The following is a 12,015-nucleotide window of genomic DNA, read 5'->3' on the forward strand; positions in this document are numbered from 1 at the left end:
TTTGCGAATCCACACATATAAAATCATATATATACATATCAACAATATTTAAGAATTATTATCACACATGATACGAATTTTTAGTTCAGATTTTAAGATTAATGATTACTGGTAGCTAGGATTAAATTACTTTCTGGCTTTTAAAATATTATTGACAGGTTTACAATATTATTAATCAACTTTAACATCAAGTTCAATAATCTTCTGTTGTGCGCATTTTTCAGTTTTAACCATTGTATTCTAATAATTTCTTATGAAAACAAAATACCAATCTTCATAAAAATTAATTGATCCAAAATCTCGAACGATTTTTTATAAAATTTAAAATTGAGTCGACATCCTACTTTATATTCAATGAAATTAACTCTTTTTATAATTTTTTCTATTTTTGAACTTTCAATTGTTGGTTTAGTTGATAATTTACGTCTATGTAATGTAATACACATTTTCTCTTGACAATAATTTGAATACAGATGTTAATAGCATCCAATGACAAGCCTAAAATTTAAAAGCTGGAAGGTAATTAGTAGATATTTTAAGTAGTGTAGTGGCATTAACAGTGAGAAAAAAACAAGAAAACACCATCAGGAACAACAAGAAAAACATGAAAGCACCAGAGGTATAATATCATCGAAAGGTAGGGGATTGTATTTAATCATTCATAACAATCATCGTTTCGATCAGACTAAAAATTACAACACTAGAGTCCCGTGATATTCTATTAAAATATTAGCCAATATACATTAGTATTAGTAGTAAAAATAATTTAGATGGTAGTGGCGAAGAAGAAAAAAAATTTGGATTTCATATTCTAATCAAATTACCTAAATTGGTCATGCCATTAGTACTTACGTAGAGTTTACCCAACTATTTCCTTTTTGCCCAATAAATTATTTTTCTTCTCAATAGAAAACTGTTTTGAATTATCAGATTTTTGTAGAATCGAAAAAAAAATTTTTTCTCCTTCTCCATCTCTCTAGGTAAGTCAACAACCAATAAAATAATTTCTATCAAATTTTTAGCTAGCCCCTTATGTTCATTTTTTTCTTCAAAAACTTCTCTAATATCTAACTAATCTTGATAGATATTCTATTCAAAGTTATCACAATACTCGTCATCAATTTGGGGTATCGATTAGACTAAAATCGTGGGGTGGGGTGCGTGAAATTAATATCAATATTTTATCGCTCATATATATTAACTGCTATTTATATAATACCCAGATTTCATTATTTATTTCAACCAATTCATATTTTGGTCTAATCAATACCCTAAATTGATGTTGAGTGGTATGATAACCGGTAGTTGGGTACCTACTCGGGACCTACGGATTATCTTTGTTCAATTACTCCATTTCAAAAAAATGAACCATTTCAAGTTATTTTTTTATGCATTAGATAACAATATTCACGGAATTTCACTTAATTTTCAATTATTATATTTTGAAAATTCATACGGACCTCTCGATTTGAATAACGACATTTCAGACAATATCAATGGATTCGGCATTTTATACCAAAAAATGTCATTAACAAATTCATCACAACATGAAATTTTTCTTCATGAATTTCGAAAGCTAGCAAATACGTAATTATTTAAATTTCAGTGAATAGTCTTCTACAAATACCATATAAAAAATATTCAATTATTAATTTGAGGGTAAAATATACTTATTATTATCACAGCAATTCTTTGAAATATATGGATGATTGTAGTAATGTCAATAAACATGTATACAAAATAATTTAAATACTAAGTACTAGGGTTTAAGAATAATGACTTGGAATTTTATTATATATTGTATGTAATCAAATTTTTAAAATTGGTAGATAGAATCTACAGAACTAATTACTCAATAAAATGATTTTTCTTCTCAATAGAAATGCGTCGTCATTTCACTTGAAATTATTGGAAAACTACAAGGCAATTTTTTAATGTATAGTCAATAATGTCAAGCAATATGTGTGGGTAGTTAGACCTTTGCACTACTCTTCAATATTTTTTTCACCATATAGGCTTACGATAAAATGAAAAATGACTTACTCATATTCTGAGCAGTCAGAATGATGAAATTATAACGCGCCAAAAGACAAATTTTTAGTCTGATCAAACGGTTTTGTTTATTTTTCAACTTTTATTTATTTGAAATTTCCTGCTTCATTTTTATTATTTGTATATGTACAGTAATTGGATTGTCAAAAACTACTGATCAATTCAGGGTCTCACATTCTAAACATTTAAAAATTTCCAATTTTCTATGGAGTGTTTTTCAATCCCATTATTTCCTTTTCATCCTCCATTGATGTGGATTCGTGTAGGATTGATGCAACAAAAGCAATATGGGTACTTGGTCCTTGGTATTATGTTTAACACTTCTCTCTCATCGATTTTAGAGCCTTAATATTTTTCTTTTCACTTCAATTAATTCAAACTTTCCTGTTGCGATTGGCCTTCTGTGTCACTCTAGGAGTGATTAAATTTCTCATTCATCTAGGAAGTCAATTTAGGGTTGTTGTTCTCTCTCATTGTTTCTCGTTTTGATTCGTCTTTTGTGTCCCCGAGGAGTGAACTCAAAACATCTTCTATATTCACGTTGAACGTTTCCATCGGGATAAAGGATTGGTGATTCGTGTAGGATTGATGTAACAAAAGCAATATGGGTAATTGGTCCTAGGTACTATTCTTCACACTTCTTTCCATCAATCAAGGATTTTGAAAAGACTAAAAATGAAATTCGGCGTAAAATAAAAAATAGCAGTTAATATATATGAGCGAAAGGGATTGTTGATAGAAATTTCACGCGCCCCACGAATCATTTTTTAGTCTGATCAAAAGAATTCGATTGATGAGATAGTATTGTGAGGCTTAGTACCTGGGGTTTCACCGATTATACCTGCTTTTCATCCATCACCTGCACTACATCTTTCCTCTCGATCAAACATTCAGCTGAATAATTTTCCTCTTTCCCTTTCAATTAATTGAAACTTTCCTGTTGCGATTGGCCTTCTGTACCCTCTAGGAGTGATTAAATTTCTCATTCATCCTCGTAGTCAATTTAGGGCTGTTGTTCTTCCTGCTTTTCTCGTGCGGAAAACACAAGATTTTCTCTATTATATTCACGTTGATTGTGTTTATCGGGAATACGGATTGGTGATTCGTGTAGGATTGATGTAACAAAAGCAATATGGGTAATTGGTCCTTGGTACTATTCTTCACACTTCTTTCCATCAATCAAGGATTTTGAAAAGACTAAAAATGAAATTCGGCGTAAAATACAAAATAGCAATTAATATATATGAGCGAAAGGGATTGTTGATAGAAATTTCACGCGCCCCACGACTCATTTTTTAGTCTGATCAAAAGAACTCTATTGATGAGATAGTTTTGTGAGGCTTAGTACCTGGGGTTTCACCGATTATACCTGCTTTTCATCCATCACCTTCACTACATCTTTCCTCTCGATCAAACATTCAGCTGAATATTTTTCTTTTCACTTCAATTAATTCAAACTTTCCTGTTGCGATTGGCCTTCTGTGTCACTCTAGGAGTGATTAAATTTCTCATTCATCTAGGAAGTCAATTTAGGGTTGTTGTTCTCTCTCATTGTTTCTCGTTTTGATTCGTCTTTTGTGTCCCCGAGGAGTGAACTCAAAACATCTTCTATATTCACGTTGAACGTTTCCATCGGGATAAAGGATTGGTGATTCGTGTAGGATTGATGTAACAAAAGCAATATGGGTAATTGGTCCTAGGTACTATTCTTCACACTTCTTTCCATCAATCAAGGATTTTGAAAAGACTAAAAATGAGATTCGGCGTAAAATAAAAAATAGCAGTTAATATATATGAGCGAAAGGGATTGTTGATAGAAATTTCACGCGCCCCACGAATCATTTTTTAGTCTGATCAAAAGAACTCTATTGATGAGATAGCTTTGTGAGGCTTAGTACCTGGGGTTTCACCGATTATACCTGCTTTTCATCCATCACCTTCACTACATCTTTCCTCTCGATCAAACATTCAGCTGCATATTTTTCTTTTCACTTCAATTAATTCAAACTTTCCTGTTGCGATTGGCCTTCTGTACCCTCTAGGAGTGATTAAATTTCTCATTCATCCTCGTAGTCAATTTAGGGCTGTTGTTCTTCCTGCTTTTCTCGTGCGGAAAACACAAGATTTTCTCTATTATATTCACGTTGATTGTGTTTATCGGGAATACGGATTGGTGATTCGTGTAGGATTGTTGTAACAAAAGCAATATGGGTAATTGGTAATTGGTATTATGTTTTACACTTCTTTCCATCAATCAAGGATTTTGAAAAGACTAAAAATGAAATTCGGCGTAAATTAAAAAATAGCAGTTAATATATATGAGCGGAAGGGATTGTTGATAAAAATTTCACGCGCCCCACGAATCATTTTTTAGTCTGATCAAAAGAACTCGATTGATGAGATAGTTTTGTGAGGCTTAGTACCTGGGGTTTCACTAATTATACCTGCTTTTCATCCATCAACTGCACTACATTTTTCCTCTCAATCAAACATTCAGCCGAATAATTTTTCTTTTCACTTCAATTCATTCAAACTTTCCTGCCTCGATTCGTTTTTTATGTCCTCTAAGAGTGATTCCTTTTTCAATAATCTACGCAGTTAGCTAAGGGTTGTAGTTCTCCCTCCTTTTCTCATACGCATAATACAAGTTTTTCTTCATTATAATGAAACCAATTCCGTTGGTGGGTCTCCTCAATTCGTCTTCGACATTCGTTTCCAGTACGAAAATCCCATAATTTTCACCATTATATTCACGTTGATTGTTTTTATCGGGAATACGGATTGGTGATTCGTGTAGGATTGATGTAACAAAAGCAATAAGGGTAAAATTGGTCCTAGGTACTATTCTTCACATTTCTTTCCATCAATCAAGTATATTGAAAAGACTAAAAATAAGATTCGGCGTAAAACAAAAAATAGCAGTTAATATATATGAGCGAAAGGGATTGTTGATAGAAATTTCACGCGCCCCACGAATCATTTTTTAGTCTGATCAAAACAACTCTATTGATGAGATAGTTTTGTGAGGCTTAGTACCTAGGGTTTCACCGATTATACCTGCTTTTCATCCATCACCTGCACTACATCTTTCCTCTCGATCAAACATTTAGCTGAATATTTTTCTTATTTCATTCCAGTTATTTCAGACTTTTCTGTTTTGATTCGTCTATCGTGTCCGTGTCCGCAAGGAGTAGTTTATTTCCTCATTCATCTACATTAATCATTGGTATCTAATTTCTGGCTACACCATGTATTATTATAATTTCTCGTCTTTCGCATATACTTCGTACTGGAATAAGATCTTCATTTTCGTATACACTCAGAACTGGAATAAGATCTTCAGTTTCGTAAACACTACGTACTGGAATGTGATCTCAATTTCGCATACACTCAGTACCGAAATGTGGTCTTCACTTTCGTATACACTCCGTACAGGATAGGTGACAACGATTGTCACTTTGGTTGTTTTTTTTTAGTAGTATAGACTAGAATAGAATAAATAGAGTAGAAATAAGTATAGTAGAGTAGATTTATGTTTCTCAGTATTTCTTATTATTTTTTTCATCATTTCGAGGGATTTAATTTCAAAAAAAACCTTCATATTCACTATTGTGTATTTATATAATTGGTAATACTGAAGAGAAGAGATTTTCTAATTAAACACAAAACTATCAGATATAATAATTAATTTTATAAAAACAGATTTACAAACGCAAACCGGGAATAACCATTTTTTCTACTATGCTACAAACTAAAAATTCTCTTTATTAATCATTCATATTTACAGAATATCATATAAATTGTCATATTTCGAAATTTCCAATTTTCTATGGAGTCTTTTTCAGTCCCATTATTTTCTTTTCATCCTCCAATGAAGTGGTAGATGTGACCCACTCGCATCGCCCGGTGAAATACCACCGCATCGGATCGAGGCAACGTGAATTGGACTAAGGGTTTTCAATTTCGTCGCTGTGCCGATGCGTCCGGTTTCCAAAATGGGGAGTAAATAATTCTATTGTTTTACCAATTTTCCAAAATTGTTGGTCATACACATAGTCCCGTTTTTTGTTTCTTATTTTCTGTGCTGCGAAATACTCGTAATGTATTATTTTTAAACTAATCAAATTCATTTAGGGCTTCGGATCTTTCCGAAACTCTCGATTCCAGAGTTCTTCAGTTCAGTCTTATTATCTCGTAAACGTAAAATTCAAAATATCAGCTTATTTCATCATATTGAACATTTTCATAGGGCATACGTATTGTTGCTGCTTATATATATTTATGTATTCAAAATAATCTCAATACTACTGGGGCTCAAGAAATACTTACAATTTCATTTCATAAATTAATCATATCTTCGAAATTGGTCATGATATTTTATTGCCGCTCTCTATTTTACATAGCTTAATATTTTCTTCAGTTCCATCTCTATTTATCAACAAATGAAAAAATATCTATGAACGTTTTAGCGAACTCATTTTGATCATTTCACATTTCATTCTTCAAAAACATTTATCTTGATCAAATTTCTATGTGCCTACAAATCATCATGATATTCGTCATCAGTTTGAGGTATCGATTAGACTAAAATCGTGGGGTGCGTGAAATTAATATCAATACTCTATCGCTCATATATATTAACTGCCATTAATATAATATACAAATTTCATTTTTCATTTTAGCAAATACATATTTTAGTCTAATCAATACCCCAGATTGATGATAAATGTTATGATAACGGGTAGGTACTTGGGATCTAAGCATTAAATCTCTAAAATTTAGATCAATTATTGCATTTCCGGAAGAATAGGGCACATCTTAATTCATTTCTTCAGGTCATAGATTACAAAATTTAATCAATTTTAAACCATTTTCAATAATCTTGTACCAATTGAAATCCTTATCCTCAAGATACTCCCTATTTTAATTTTATTTGCAAGACATAAAAAAGTAGTTTATTATAAGTGAAGACAAAAAATGTGACTATAAACTTTTGACTGAACTGAAGAATGGGTTTTTCTTTTCGTTTCACTTTTATCAATTGAAAATTTCCTGTTTTAATTCAAATTTTGTATTCCCTCATGAGGTAGGTAATTTTATTTCCTTCTGAAATTGGAATCGTTGGACTCTCTTATCTTGTTGTCATCGTCCCAATATGCTCGGTAATCTACGCAGTCGATATAGTATGTAGTCGTTCTTTCACAAATATATCATTTACCCCAAAATTTCTCTATTTTATAAAACCAAAATTAATCAGTCACATAAATTGTAAGGAGTCCGTTTCTTTTCAGTCTTATTTCTTGGTCTATAAACTCCAAACATTTTCTATATTCACGTTGAAAGTTTCCATCGATAATAAGGATTGGTGATTCGTGTAGGATTGATGTAACAAAAGCAATATGGGTAATTGGACCTAGGTATCATGTTTTACACTTCTCTCTCATCGATTTTAGAGCCTTTTGAAAAGACTAAAAATGGAAATCGGCGTAAAATTAAAAATAGCAGTTAATATATTATATGAGCGGAAGGAATTGATGATAGAAATTTCACGCGACCCACGACTTATTTTTTGGTCTGATCAAAAGAACTCGATTGATGAGATAGTTTTGTGAGGCTTAGTACCTGGGATTTCACCGATTATACCTGCTTTTCATCCATCACCTGCACTACATCTTTCCTCTCGATTAAAGATTCAGCTGAATATTTTTTTTTTCACTTCAATTAATTCAAACTTTCCTGTTGATAGGCCTTCTGTGACCTTTAGGAGCGATTAAATTTCTCATTCATCTTCGAAGTCAATTTAGGGTTGTTGTTCTCTCTCATTGTTTCTCGTTTTGATTCGTCTTTTGTGTCCCCGAGGAGTGAACTCAAAATATCTCCTATATTCACGTTGAACGTTTCCATCGGGACAAAGGATTGGTGATTCGTGTAGGATTGATGTAACAAAAGCAATATGGGTAATTGGTCCTAGGTATTATGTTTAACACTTCTCTTTCATCGATCTTATAGCCTTTTGAAAAGACTAAAAATGAAATTCGGCGTAAAATAAAAAAAATAGCAGTTAATATATATGAGCGGAAGGGATTGTTGATAGAAATTTCACGCGCCCCACGACTCATTTTTTAGTCTGATCAAAAAAACTCGATTGATGAGATAGTTTTGTGAGGCTTAGTACCTGGGGTTTCACCGATTATACCTGCTTTTCATCCATCACCTGCACTACATCTTTCCTCTCGATCAAACAATCAGCTGAATAATTTTTCTATTCACATTAATTAATTCAAACTTTCCTGTCTCGATTCGTTTTTTGTGTCCTGTAAGAGTGATTCCATTTCTCAATAATCTATGAAGTCAGCTAATGGTTGTAGTTCCTCCCTCCTTTTCTCATACGCAAAATACAAGTTTTCCTTCATTATATTGAAACCAATTAATTCCGTTGGTGGTTCTCCTCAATTCATCTTCGACATTCGTTCCCAGTACGAAAATCCCAAAATTTTCTCCATTATATTCACGTTGATTGTTTTTACCGGGAATACGGATTGGTGATTCGTGTAGGATTGATGTAACAAAAGCAATATGGGTAATTGGTCCTGGTATGTTTTACACTTCTTTCCATCAATCAAGGATTTTGAAAAAACTAAATTGAAAAGACTAAAAATGAAATTCGGCGTAAAATAAAAAAAATAGCAGTTAATATATTATATGAGCGGAAGTGATTGTTGATAGAAATTTCACGCGCCCCACGACTCATTTTTTAGTCTGATCAAAAGAACTCTATTGATGAGATAGTTTTGTGAGGCTTAGTACCTGGGGTTTCACCGATTATACCTGCTTTTCATCCATCACCTTCACTACATCTTTCCTCTCGATTAAACATTCAGCTGAATATTTTTTTTTTTCACTTCAATTAATTCAAACTTTCCTGTTGATAGGCCTTCTGTGACCTTTAGGAGCGATTAAATTTCTCATTCATCTTCGAAGTCAATTTAGGGTTGTTGTTCTCTCTCATTGTTTCTCGTTTTGATTCGTCTTTTGTGTCCTCGAGGAGTGAACTCAAAATATCTTCTATATTCACGTTGAACGTTTCCATCGGGATAAAGGATTGGTGATTCGTGTAGGATTGATGTAACAAAAGCAATATGGGTAATTGGTCCTATGTATTATGTTTTACACTTCTCTCTCATCGATCTTAGAGCCTTTTGAAAAGACTAAAAATGAAATTCGGCGTAAAATACAAAATAGCAGTTAATATATATGAGCGGAAGGGATTGTTGATAGAAATTTCACGCGCTCCACGACTCATTTTTTAGTCTGATCAAAAGAACTGGATTGATGAGATAATTTTGTGAGGCTTGGTACCTGGGATTTCACCGATTATACCTGCTTTTCATCCATCACCTGCACTACATCTTTCCTCTCGATCAAACATTCAGCTGAATAATTTTCCTCTTTCCCCTCCAATTAATTCAAACTTTTTTTTTCGACTCCTCTTTTGTGTCCTCTAAGAGTGATTCCATTTCTCAATAATCTACGCAGTCAGCTAAGGGTTGTAGTTCTCCCTCCTTCAGTCATACGCAACATACAATTTTTTTCTTCTTTATATTGAAACCAATTGTTGGTGTGTCTCCTCAAATCATCTTCGGCATTCGTTTCCAGTACGAAAATCCCAAAATTTTCTCCATTATATTCACGTTGATTGTTTTTATCGGGAATACGGATTGGTGATTCGTGTAGGACTGATGTAACAAAAGCAATATGGGTAATTGGTCCTAGGTATTATGTTTTACACTTCCTTCCATCAATCAAGGATTTTGAAAAGACTAAAAATGAGATTCGGCGTAAAATACAAAACAGCAGTTAATATATATGAGCGAAAGGGATTGTTGATAGAAATTTCACGCGCTCCACGAATCATTTTTTAGTCTGATCAAAAGAACTCGATTGATGAGAGTTTTGTGAGGCTGAATTTAGCTGAATAATTTTTCTTTTCACATTAATTAATTCAAAATTTCCTGTTGCGATTGGCCTTCTGTGTCCTCTAAGAGTGATTCCATTTCTCATTCATCTACGCAGTCAACTAAGGGTGTTGTCTTCTCTGTCATTTTTTCTTGTTTTGATTCGTCCATTTATTTTTCTTATTTCACTCCAATAAATTCAGATTTTTCTGTTTTGATTCGTCTATGGTGTCCGTGTTCGCAAGGAGTCGTTTATTTCCTCATTCATCTATATTAATTATTGGTATCTAATTTCTAGCTACACCATGTATTATTATAATTTCTCGTCTTTCGCATACACTTCGTACTGGAATAAGATCTCAATTTCGCATACACTCAGTACCGAAATACACTCCGTATACACTCCGTACAGGATATGTGACAACGATTGTCACTTTGGTTATTTTTTTTAGTAGAATAGACTAGAATAGAGTAGAAATAAGTATAGTAGAGTAGATTCATGTTTCTCAGTATTTCTTATTAATTTTTTTCATCATTTCGAGAGATTTAATTTCAAAAAAACAATCAAATTCATTTAGGTCCTCGGATCTTTCCGAAATTCTCGAATCCAGAGTTCTTCAGTTCAGTCTTATTATCTCGTAAACGTAAAATTCAAAATATCAGCTTATTTCATCGTATTGAACATTTTCATAGGGCATACGTATTGTTGCTGCTTATATATATTTATGTAATCAATATAATCTCAATACTACTGGGGCTCAAGAAATACTTACAATTCCATTTCATAATTTAATCATATCTTCAAAATTGGTCATGGCATTTTATATAACTTAATATTTTCTTTAGTTCAATCTCTATTTAACAACAAATGAAAAAATATCTATGAACGTTTTAGCGAACTCATTTTGATCATTTCACATTTCATTCTTCAAAAACATTTATCTTGATCAAATTTCTATGTGCCTACAAATCATCATGATATTCGTCATCAGTTTGAGGTGTCTATTAGACTAAAATCGTGGGGTGCGTGAAATTAATATCAATACTCTATCGCTCATATATATTAACTGCCATTAATATAATATACAAATTTCATTTTTCATTTTAGCAAATACATATTTTAGTCTAATCAATACCCCAGATTGATGATAAATGTTATGATAACCGGTAGGTACTTGGGATCTAAGCATTAACTCTCTAAAATTTAGATCAATTATTGCATTTCCGGAAGAATGGGGCACATCTTAATTCATTTCTTCAGGTCCTAGATTACAAAATTTAATCAATTTTAAACCATTTTCAATAATCATGTACCAATTGAAATCCTTAACCACAAGATACTCCCTATTTTAATTTTATTTGCAAGACATAAAAAAGTAGTTTATTATAAGTGAAGACAAAAAATGTGGCTATAAAACTTTTGACTGAACTGAAGAATGGGTTTTTCTTGTCTTTTCACTTTTATCAATTGAAAATTTCCTGTTTTAATTCAAATTTTGTATTCCCTCATGAGGTAGGTAATTTTATTTCCTTCTGAAATTGGAATCGTTGGACTTGCTTTACGCTCTCTTATCTTATTGTTGTCATCATCCCATATTCTCGGTAATCTACGTAGTCGATATAGTATGTAGTCGTTCTTTCACAAATATATCATTTACCCCAAAATTTCTCTATTTTATAAAACCAAAATTAATCAGTCACATAAATTGTAAGGAGTCCGTTGCTTTTCATTCTTATTTCTTGGTCTATAAACTCCAAACATTTTCTATATTCACGTTGAAAGTTTCCATCGATAATAAGGATTGGTGATTCGTGTAGGATTGTTGTAACAAAAGCAATATGGGTAATTGGTCCTAGGTATCATGTTTTACACTTCTCTCTCATCGATCTTCGAGCCTTTTGAAAAGACTAAAAATGGAAATCGGCGTAAAATTAAAAATAGCAGTTAATATATATGAGCGGAAGGGATTGATGATAGAAATTTCACGCGCCCCACGACTCATTTTTT

The sequence above is a fragment of the Diorhabda sublineata genome, chromosome 3 (genome assembly GCF_026230105.1).
Source record: "Diorhabda sublineata isolate icDioSubl1.1 chromosome 3, icDioSubl1.1, whole genome shotgun sequence".
NCBI classification, from domain to species: domain Eukaryota; kingdom Metazoa; phylum Arthropoda; class Insecta; order Coleoptera; family Chrysomelidae; genus Diorhabda; species Diorhabda sublineata.